Below are 11,716 nucleotides of genomic sequence, written 5' to 3'. Positions count from 1 at the left end.
GAGACGGAACAGTTGATGTCAGGTTAGGCGAGAGCAGCGACGTCGGGGAGTCGGCGGAACCCTCACACGTTTGGCCATGCGTGTGTGTGTGTGAACCACGGGGCAGCGCGATGAACGGTTTCAACCTTGAGGGGTGCACGTCCCCCATTTGACGCGAACACATTGCGGCCGCAAGACCTGTACGACCTCCACTGGCCCCCGCCACGGCCGTACCAACTTTGACGAGGTTGCCAGCGGCACCTGGGGACAGTGCAACCATGCCCTGTCCCCTGGTTTCCATTTGAACACATGTACCCGCCCCAGCCGAAGCCTCTCGTTCGCCCTCTGGCGGAGTTCAGAATTTTGCACGGCCACTTCCCGCGCCTCAGATAATTTGCTGATGTTAAATTTAACGTGTTCGGACAAGGTAGACTTCGCCTGAGGCGCCGAGAGCTTCAACTGGGTCGTCACAGGGGGGTTAGCCTCACGGCCATACATTAAAAAGAAAGGGGAAAATCCGGTGGCCGCATGGGGAGCCATCCTGTAGGCCTGCAACACACCGGCTATGCGAAGGTCCCAATCTGTCTGGGATTCCGACACCTGCTGGGACAGCATAGACGTGATGGTCCGATGCAGCCGTTCCACCATCCCGTCAGTTTGTGGGTGATACAGGGAGGTCCGAATTTTCTCCGTACCCAAGAGGTCGCACACCTCGCGGAGGAGTTTTCCCGAAAAATTCTTACCCTGGTCAGTAAGCAGCCGTTCCGGAGCACCCTTGTCGAGGACATAGCCCTGGACAAAGGCCTCTGCGATGGCTGCTGCCGACTGGTTGGCCAGGGGCCAGGCCATAGGCCATCTCGTGAAGTATTCGACCCCTGTCAATAAATACCTATTCCCCCTGGGTGTAGCGGGAAATGGCCCGAGTATGTCTAGAGCAACGAGCTCGTTAACCCGGGAAACCTTTATGGACTGCAGCGGAGGGTTGGACCCCCTAGCTGGTGGCTTCCGCCGCGCGCATTGCGTGCACGACCCCAGGAGATCCCCCACGTCCTTTGCCATGCCCGGCCAGAAGAAATCGAGCTGGAGCGTGGCAAAGGTCTTGTGAACCCCCAAGTGCAGAAGCCGCTCATGAACAGTCAACGTTCGCCACCCCCTGACCAACCCCCCCGGCGCGACGGCACAGAGCGAGGAGGGAGGTGTCCTCCATTTGGAGGCGTCCCCATTCCGCGACCGACAACCCCAGCAACGAATCCCTCCCTTCTTGCTCGATAGGACCCAAAGCCGAAGGCGCATCGGCGGCGGCCACGAGGACCGAATCGGTGGTGACGTTCGGGGGCCTACAACGCCCCGAACCCAAGAGGCAAGCGCACTCCGAAGTGGGTGGCAACCGCGACAGGGCGTCAGCGTTCGTGTGGCGGACGCCCTTACGATATGTGGTGACAAAGTCGTAGTCTTGGAGAATCTCCAACCATCGAGACAACTGGCCCGATGGTTGTTGAACCCGCAGAGCGTACTGTAGGGCCGCATGATCTGTACGGACGGTGAAACGCCGACCGTACAGATACGGGCGGTACTGCTGAATGAAATAAACAATTGCCAATAATTCCCGACGGGTAACGCAGTACCGTTGTTCCGCTGGAGACAGTACCCGACTACCGTAAGCCACCACATGCTCTACGCCCCCAATGAGCTGGGACAGCACGCCCCCGATGCCCGTGTTACTTGCATCTGTATCGAGCAAGAAGGGTTGTGAGAAATCGGGGTAATTCAACGGCGGAGCCCCCACCAGGGCATTCCGGAGGGCGCGAAAAGCAGCCTCCTCCTCCGGCCCCCAATGAAACCTGACTCCCTTGGACGTCAAGGCATGCAATGGTTTCGCGATCGTAGCGAAGTCAGCCACAAACCGTCGATAGTACGACGCGAACCCAATGAAACTCCTGACCTCTCCCACCGAGGTGGGAGTCGGCCAGGAGCTGACGCATTCCGTTTTGGCGGGATCAGTGGATATCCCCGAGCGCCCAACAATGTGACCCAAATACCGCACCGATTCGCGGAGCAAATGGCACTTCTGCGGTTTAAATTTTAAATTGGCAGCCCGCATTTTGAGAAAAACAGCACGCAACCTCTGGAGGTGTTCCTCGAAGGATTTGCTAAAGACGATGACATCGTCCAAGTAAATTAAACACGAATCCCATTGCAAGCCTGCCAAGACCAGTTCCATTAACCGCTGAAAAGTTGCCGGCGCAGAATGTAAGCCCATCGGCAAGCGGTTAAATTGGAAGAGACCTTGCGGTGTACGAAAAGCAGTCTTAGGTTTTGATTCGTCATCCAGAGGAAGCTGCCAGAATCCAGATAATAAATCGAGGGTGGAAAAGAATCGCGCCCCCGCCAAGGCATCGAGCGACTCATCCATTCGAGGAAGCGGGTACGCATCTGCCACAGAAATTTTGTTCAATCGCCGAAAGTCGACACAAAACCGCAGTGAGCCGTCGTGTTTTTTCACCAAAACGATCGGCGCGCCCCACGGGCTGTTGGAAGGGGAAATGATATCGGCGGCTAGCATGTCATCAACAGCCGATTTGACATGATCCTTTTCGGCGGGACTCAACCGAAAGGGATTTTGGCGGATTGGCGCGCTGTCACCCGTGTCAATATGGTGTCGCAGCAATTTAGTACAACCAATATCAAATTTGTGTTGACTAAAAATGTCAGCAAATTCGTTCAGGAGAACTCGCAGCTGCGCGCGCTGCGAGTCGGACAGGTCCACTGATCCCGCGCAAAGCGCATCCAGCCATCCGTCATCACAGTCCGAATGCGGTCGCGACGGAGGATCGGTGGTTACCTGACCCACGAGTGGTTCCTCATAGGGTACCGGCGTTGCGTGTGCAAGCACGGTCCCTTGAGGAACCACGGCCGTTCGCGATCCTACATTAAGGACTGCAATGAAGGGGTCCCCATCCCCTTTCACCATGGTCTGAGCCGCTAGCAAATCGGGTCCATTGACCCGGCTCGAGATGGTCCCAACAAGACCCCCCGATCCGCAACCCCTTCAGCAAACGGCCGACGCAACCTAAGAGGGACGAGCATCTGAGCCCCCGGGGGTACGCGCACAGTTTTTGTCACGAGCGCCTGCACGGTGGCAAACGCCCGACGCTCCGTGGTGGGGGAAGACAAAAATGTAACACGTCGGCCCGATGGGAGCTCAATGCACCCCTGATCAATCAAGATACGGATGGGCATTTTGGCCAAGAAATCCGTCCCCAACAGGCACGGAACCGCGAGTGAGGAGGAAACCAAAACAGGCCCGGATAATTTAATGTCTCCAATGCAAATTTTGGCGCTGATTTGCCCAATAATGCCCAGCGAGCCCCCGTTAGCAGCATAGCATGGCACGTCAACAGGGAGCAAGGGACGACTTTGAACGGGAAGGATGTTATAAATCAAATCAGATATAATGGTCGCCGATGCCCCTGTGTCAATTAAAATCCGCACCTCTACCCCATCAATATGACCGACCACAACCGATGATCCCGCCGATGCAGCAACGACACGATGGGCGAGCTCTGACCACTGACCCGGTTGGAGCGCTCGCCACATTTCAGAACAATCGCGCGCAACGGGCGGCGATTTTCGAGCCCTGTTTAGTTGAGCGCGTGAGTGTGTGTCGGATGTGTGCATGGGCCAAACGTGTGAGGTGCCACGACTCGCCGTATTTCTCTGCTGGAGCTTGGGTGGAGACGGCGTGGCGTCCTGACGAGGTGTCGCCCCGCGCTGACGGGGAGCCCGGCATCCTGACGCAATGTGGCCTTGCAGGCCACAGTTGTAGCAGCGTGTGAGCGCCCCAGATGGCCTGGGCTTCTCCTGGCGGCTCGGTCCATTCCGAGCCTGTGGTGCCGCCGATCTCCATTCCCCCCGCCGCTCCACCCCGCAGACCTCCTCCGATGGGAGGGCGGTGGCCGCCATGGCATGGCCGGCTACCCCCTTGGCCGCCTTGCGACGCAGGGACCGCAAGCCCCCGTGGATGTGGCGCGCGACCAGCAGGGACGACATCTCTGCGTCGTCTTGAGCCAAGACGTTGACGTCCAGCTCATCAGCGAGTAGCAGCAGCTTCTCAGCCACCATGGCGTCCACTCCCTCCTCGTCCATCCGTGGAAAAGCTGCCTTCGCCAGGGCCAGGAGAGCCGTCCGGAAGGCCAGGGGCGATTCGTTGGCGCCCCGATGCCGATCGTGGAACAGCTGCCTGCAGTCCGAAGGCAGCCCATAGACGGCTGACAGCAGCTGCAGCGCCAGGTGCAGCGTGGCGCGCTTTTCCTTAGGCGCCGAGGTGAGGGTAGCCAGGGCGTCGTTGTCCAGCATCGCCGGCAGCGCGCATAGTGCCTCGGCGTCCGTCCAGTTCGCCATCTCTTGATGAGCGATGAACCGCCTTTTGAATCCGCCCCAGTCTCCGTCCGCGCCCACGAATTCTTTGAGAGGCGGCAGTCGCTGCTGTAACGCGACGTCCGTGGCTGCAGATCGCTCTCCGTCGCTCCCAGCAGATGATACAGTGTGGGCGGGCTGCGAGCATGGCATCGCCGGTCGCTCTGATGTTGACGCGCTGGCTGATGCTGATGACGTCACGGCTTGTGCTTGGCCCTCAGCAGTCACCTGACGCGGGCCGGCCCCGCCCTCTGCTCGCACTGTAGTGATGGCGAGAAATTTAACCGCGAGCCGCGTCGGGGTGGCGGGAAACGTCGCCGCGCGTCGGCTGCTGTCGTCGTCCCGCGCAGCCCCTCCAGCCCCCAGCCGCGTGATCTCCTCCAACGCGGCGGCCGCGGCGTAGAGCAGCTCCACCAGGCGGGAGTGAGCCAGCCGGAGTCCTTCGGCCGACGCATCCCCCCCTTCCTGTCGTAGCAGCGCGGGCGTACTCGGCCCCGGCTGCTCCGATCCGACCCCGGCCATCTCTGGTGGTGATTCGGCCGTGGCGTCTTCTATCTCCGACACCCTGGTACGTGTCGTCCCTCGTGTGTCCATCGTTGAACGTTTTACTTCTGATGCCAGATGTAGTAAGTATGTAGGAGGCTTGACGACAGGGTCGGAGGCACACTTATTTATTACACCAACTTGTGCACACACAGTACTTACGGGGGTATCGTCCCCTTCACTTGGCTACAGGGATACACAACAGCTAACCCCGCTAACCTACGCCCAAGTCCTCCACTACGGAGCTAGGGGAGGCTACCTATCCCAGCCCTGGTCAAGCTGGGATCCCGGCACCCTGAGTCTCCAGACCGGCTCGTCAGTCTGGGCTCTCGGGGCCACGCCACCGGCTTGCCCTGGTCGGCCCTTACAAGGACAGCGAGCCAGGGGAGCTCTGGGGCCTATTCTAGCGGGTCTTCCGTCTTCTCTGGTTAAAGCTGATCCCGACCTCGAGCCCTCCGGCTCACCACCTTTTATAGGACTCGGCCCCCGGGAGGGGCCCGTGGGAGATGCAGGTGCGGACGTCGGTGTGAGCACCTCCCCTGTGTACGGCCGTAACCCCGCCCCTTGTGTTTGTTAGCCATCCGTGGCCATGCACAATTACACCTCTACATCCGTGGCCATGCACAATTACACCTCTACACTAGCTTAGCACATCGGTGTGTTGGAGAGAAACTCACAATTTACAATCTGACTACAACGTTTCACCAGTAATTATAACTAGCATCAGGCGGACACTAATTACTGCTCGTTTTAATTGCAGCTAGTTGTGGAGGGAAAAACAAATCTTGTGGCCGAGATGATTGCCCTCACATATTCGTCAAACCAGCATAATGAATGCGACTTCAGTTTTGTATGTCTGGAGTGGGTTCTAACCAGGCGCACGCCAAGACTTGGAGGCGACACGTTTATTCACTAACACAACCAACACTGCTCAACGCTCCAAGGCTAACTTTGTACATTTCGGGTTAACTACGTAGGGTGGTGGCCACCGTTCCTAATCACCTAACCACTTGAACGGAATCACGAAATGGTTGAACCAGAACAGCCGACACGCCGTCGCCTCGTCGTGTGTGGAGACTGAAGAGCGAGGATCGAAGAAGGCGGCTTCATTCCCGCGTCGAACAGCCACGCTCCCTCACGCGACTGGGCTTATATCGCCTGTGGCGTGACTCGGCTCCGCCCCTGGTCACGTCCCCTTCTCGATCCTTCGCGGAGGCTCTGGGTCCACATCACGTGACCCGCTCATCCCCTCCTGGGGGTCCCCGTGCTCCCTCGTTCGGTCTCGCGGGTTCACTCAGACTGTCGTGTCCTGACTCGACCTCCGTGACATCCGGAATCTGTCCTCTAGTGAGCCCCTATGGATAGTGAACCCACTGTCGCCATAGAACGGCTCGTTTATGTCGTTAGGGGCCGTCCATAAATGACGTCACGCACCTAGAGGGGGGGGGGGTTCAGACATTTGTGACGATGTGTGATGAGGGGGGGGGGGGGAGAAACGTGACGTCACGTAAATATGCGCAACTTTAAATAAATATAGACAACACGTTCTACTTAATTAGATAGACTTTTTAATGTTTTCTCCTACAACATCAGAGTGCAGCGCCACATTAAATACGCACTGCAATGACAATAGTTTAATTCGATTTGAAGCATGTTTTTTTTTGGGGGGGGGGGGCAGAGCTTTGTGTCGTCATATTTGAGGGGGGGGTACTGACTTTTTGTGACGCCGTGTGACGATGGGGGGGAGGGGGGTCAAAATCGTCCAAAATCGCGTGACGTCATTTATGGACGGCCCCTTACACGTCTACCAGACTGGACAGGAATGTCTGTTGTGAGTCAAAAATAAATGTAGTCTTTAATTGGATGTTAAAACAATAATACGGGGATAGTTGTGCAAGAGTCGGGGACGTCCCCCATACCTGGGGAGCGTGGGAGGGGGGTCACGGGTTGGGGGGCCCAAACGGTCACTTCCCTAATTTCGTTTCGGTCTTGTGCCGTCCAAAGATCAACTCCTCACTCGCCTACCTCGACAATCACCACGCCTCCTCCGCACACTTCACCTCCACCACAATCGTCATCAATGCGATAGGCAAAGAGTTCAACAATATAACCAACGGCATGACACGATAAAACGGGGGGTTACCAAGGACACTCTCGAGAACACAGATAGAGTGTGCGTCGAGTCGAGGGGAGCATCGAGATTTTGAGCGGGGTCACTGGCAGTCGGCATTTAGGGCATCATGGTCTACCAGCTCCACGTCTTCAACTCGTGTAGCCAACACGCTGTGTTGGTGCGCGTGGTGCCCGCGGATTCTAAATACTTGCAGACGCAAACAACCAAATATCACTTTAAGGGCAAAGTTGGCATGGACAGTTCTTGCGCGAAGGCGAACGCGGGTGTGGGCTACAGTCAGAAGTCCACCTACAAGGGGATGGACAACACTCCCGGCTTCGTGAAGATCGCACCCAAGGACTTCCTCCGCTGGGATGGCTCCAACCTCTGGCTCACCGTCACGCACGAGGATGGGAAGCCCATCTGCAACAACTACAAGGTCCCCAAGGACCACTCCGTCATCGTGTAAGAGGACGGCGTCATCCTCTCCAAGTATGGCGACATTTACACCGGCGTTAATGGAAGGAACTACAGATGAGAACTCCAAAAGTGATCCCCCTCCTCACGCTCCAATCCGGTCAGTGGCATCTACAGTACTCGGATTAAATCGGGGGTCAATTAAACGAATCGTAGCTTAACTGAACGGTATCGTCTGTTAGTGTTATCGCCTTGCTCTGATTGTGGCATTCGGTTTGTTGGCTACGTGTGTGCATTACTGAACTTAACGGATTAACAGTTTACAGCCATTTGTCAATCCACTGCTGGTGAAGGCCTCCCCATGTAAGGTTTTTTTTGTTTTGTTACCATGCTTCCCCACGGTTGCGAGATGTTAACTACCTCGCCTGGTATGCAGGAGGTCGTGGGTTCGACCCTGACGCCTGCTGTATATTTGGAGCTTGTATGTCTCTATCTCTCTCCGTAGAGATGTTAACTACCTCGCCTGGTATGCAGGAGGTCGTGGGTTCGACCCTGACGCCTGCTGTATATTTGGAGCTTGTATGTCTCTATATCTCTCCGTAGAGATGTTAACTACCTCGCCTGGCATGCAGGAGGTCGTGTGTTCGACCCTGACGCCTGCTGTATATTTGGAGCTTGTATGTCTCTATCTCTCTCCGTAGAAATGTTAACTACCTCGCCTGGTATGCAGGAGGTCGTGGATTCGATATCGTTCCTCTGGGAGGGAGGAGGGGGTCCGTGGCGGTGTGAGGGGGGGGGGGGTTCCGGGGGCGGTGGGGGTTCGGGGAGGTGGGGGTCGGTGGAGGGGTGCGGGGGTCCAGGGGTTTGGGATGCGTGGGGAGGACTTGGGGGTGGGGGTCCGAGGGCGGCCGCGGTTGGGGGGTCCGGGTCTCTCCAGGACTCGTCGTGCAGAGCAGTCGCCCTCGGTGCACAATTCCGTGGAGAGTCGAAAGTCGTCTTGGTTGTCACTTTCCTGGAGGCGGAGGCCAATGGCGTCTGTCGCGTGAGGTGACCTCGGTGATGGATCGCCCGCGTGCGGCACACCAGAGCCGCGTGTTGCGCACAGACACCCCCCACCCTCCTCTATAGGCGTAACAGGAGACCGGACACTCCTCTACTTATGAGGTTCCAGAGGTGTCTGTTCATAAGTCGATTTTGTTCGCAAGTCCAACTTTATTCCTGTTGATTCCAAACATGTTTTTCATGTTCTGCAGATGTAGATGCCACTGGTTCTTCACGTTCTGCAGATGTAGATACCACAGGTTCTTCATGTCTGTCGATGTAGATGCCACTGGTTCTTCATGTTCTGTAGATGTAGATGCCACTGGTTCTTCATGTTCTGCAGATGTAGATGCCACTGGTTCTTCACGTTCTGCAGATGTAGATGCCACTGGTTCTTCATGTTCTGCAGATGTAGATGCCACTGGTTCTTCACGTTCTGCAGATGTAGATGCCACTGGTCCCTCACGTTCTGCAGATTTAGATGCCACTGGTCCCTCACGTTCTGCAGATTTAGATGCCACTGGTTCTTCATGTTCTGCAGATGTAGATGCCACTGGTTTTTCATGTTTTGCAAATGTAGATGCCACTGGTCCCTCACGTTCTGCAGATTTAGATGCCACTGGTTCTTCATCTTCTGCAGATGTAGATGCCACTGGTTCTTCATGTTCTGCAGATGTAGATGCCACTGGTCCCTCACGTTCTGCAGATGTAGATGCCACTGGTTATTCATGTTCTGCAGATGTAGATGCCACTGGTTCTTCATGTTATACAGATGTAGATGCCACCACCGCCATCTATTGCACGGCGGTGGAGCTTACGACTCGTGAGCCGAACAGGCAGCTGGACATACGGATAGGTTCGTTCGTATCTCTGAAAGTTCCGAATATTCGTAAGTTTAGGAGTCCCTGTACTGTTTGTGGAAAATTACATTAGCGAGCAGTGCCTACGAGGGGCCATCCATTGAGTAGGTACGCAAAAATCTGTCAAAACTTGACCCCCCCCTCCCTGTACGCACGCGGGCTTTTTCCCCCCCCCCCCCCCCACTTGCGTACGTACGCTTGACGCACCCTCCGAATCCTATAAAACGGCCGAGATTTAATCCACGCAGAAACGATCAAGGATTAATAATGTTAACGTGTTTAAGCAAACAGATAGTCCATCGCTGGACTATCAAACTCATTTGAAGGCCAATGTCGACAAATTATTATTGAGGCTTCACCGCCCCCGCCCCCCGTTTCCTATGCGTACATTGTCAGTAGACCCCTCATATTGGGGCCGAACGATTTGGGGAAAAATATCAAATTGCGATTTTTCTGACAGATATTGCGATTGCGATTTGATTTGCGATAAAAAAATTGAAGCTTCAGTTCAATATTCACTGTGTAATAGATTTAAAACATGTGATGAAGCATTGCCACAGAATACCATCAAAATGTGAACTGCTCTATATATTCTAATGCAAGGATGAGAACTTAAAAGATATGAATTGCTTCCAACATGTATTTATTAAAATGCTTTTATTGAAATTGAACAATCAAACATAGAACAATTAACAATTGTTATGTTAAATAAATAAAGTTATAATAAAAAAAAAACTTCCAATAAGAAAGTAAGAGGACTTTTCAAATCGCAAAAAATCGCAGCCTTTGCGATTTGCTAATCGCATTGTTTCTAATTGCGATTTCGATTTTAAATCAATTAATAATGTAGCCCTACCCCATACGCAAGCGTACGCATTTGGGTCAACCCCCTTCCCCCCTCCATACGTACGTACTAAATGGATGGCCCCCTACGAGAGAGGCTACGTGGTCAACTGACTTGCTTCACACACCCCGCCAGGGTACTCGTTTGAGGCTGAGTCGACCTAGGGGAGGCACACGACTGGTTCAAATACTCGTCACTGTTTTTGTCGTCGGTCGCGGGCGGGAATTTCGGCGTCGGCGATTTGGCGGTGCAGTGTGCTAACCACTGCACCACCGCTCCTCGCGTTGCCCACCTCAATCGGTGCCGTTCGCTGTCTCTCCTTCCTTGGTATGTGCAGCAGGAGCAGACGAATAGCAGCAGTAGGAGCAGCAGCGGAAGAGGGCAGGAGCAGTCGGGGACATCTGCGTTTCCGTGCCGTACACTCTCCAGAAAAGTCAACCGCAGCTCCCATGGTGGCGAAATGTCAACTCCCTCGCCTGGTGTGCAGGTGGTCGTGGGTTTGATCCAGACCCTGACGCCTGCTGCTGTATATTTAGAGTTTCCGTGTCTCTCTCTTCTCGTGGTCGCGTGGATTTTTTATCACACGCTTTCTATTAACTCACTTATGTCTGTTGTTGTTGTATCCTCAAAATTTGTAACTCATTTTTCACCCACTTCCCAATGTGGTATCGAGTGCAAACTTGGTATACTTATGTCATACTGATGACAATACTATATTCAATCATAAAAAAAATATACAACATTTTTTACATTCTTTTTTACATGTTATGTTTCGGCTTGGGTATAATTGTCCACGCTCAACTCACGTTGGCTGTAAATCACCACGGCTCCCTTTACATTATGGCAAGCTTCGGGGCCACTTCCTGGAGTCGTGGAGTTCTGCCATTACTCGTACGGTACATTACATTAAAGCGTGTTTAAAAAAAAGTTTTTTAAATATAATTCTCTGGGTATTTTGGTTTTCACCTCCATTCATAATCGACGTAATGCGTGTGGGGTATTTGTCTGCTCTACATTACCACACGACGATAATCCACTTCGTCGCACTATCCATCATTTGTGGCCAGGCAGCTTCTGGAAAAGAGCTACATAGCTCAGTGGGGCCTTGGGGGCCGTCCATAAATGACGTCACCCGATTTTGCACGATTTTTGACCCCCCCCCCCCTTCGTCACACGGCGTCACAAAAAGTCAGACCCCCCTCAAATTTGACGTCACAAAGCTCTGCCCCCTCCTCCAAATAAAACATGCTTCAAATCGCTTTAAACTATTGTCATTGTAGTGCGTATTTAATGTGACTCTGCACTCTGATGTTGTAGGAGAAAGCATTTATTAAAAAAGTCTATTTAAATTTGGATTTAAAGCTTTCGTGACTGCAGGGATTCATCTTCTTGGTTCTTTCGGTAAAGTCACGTAGAAGGGAAGTAATAAAATAATAAAAAATAAAACATTATAAAATAAAATAATTCTCACGACGTTTCGGCTACAACGCAAGCAGCCGTCTT

The sequence above is a fragment of the Lethenteron reissneri genome, chromosome 54, assembly GCF_015708825.2.
Source record: "Lethenteron reissneri isolate LAM-NWPU_2019-01 chromosome 54, ASM1570882v1, whole genome shotgun sequence".
In the NCBI taxonomy this organism is placed as follows: Eukaryota; Metazoa; Chordata; class Hyperoartia; order Petromyzontiformes; family Petromyzontidae; genus Lethenteron; species Lethenteron reissneri.
The sequence above is the reverse complement of the archived record's forward strand: the minus strand, read 5'-3'. Positions refer to the sequence as shown.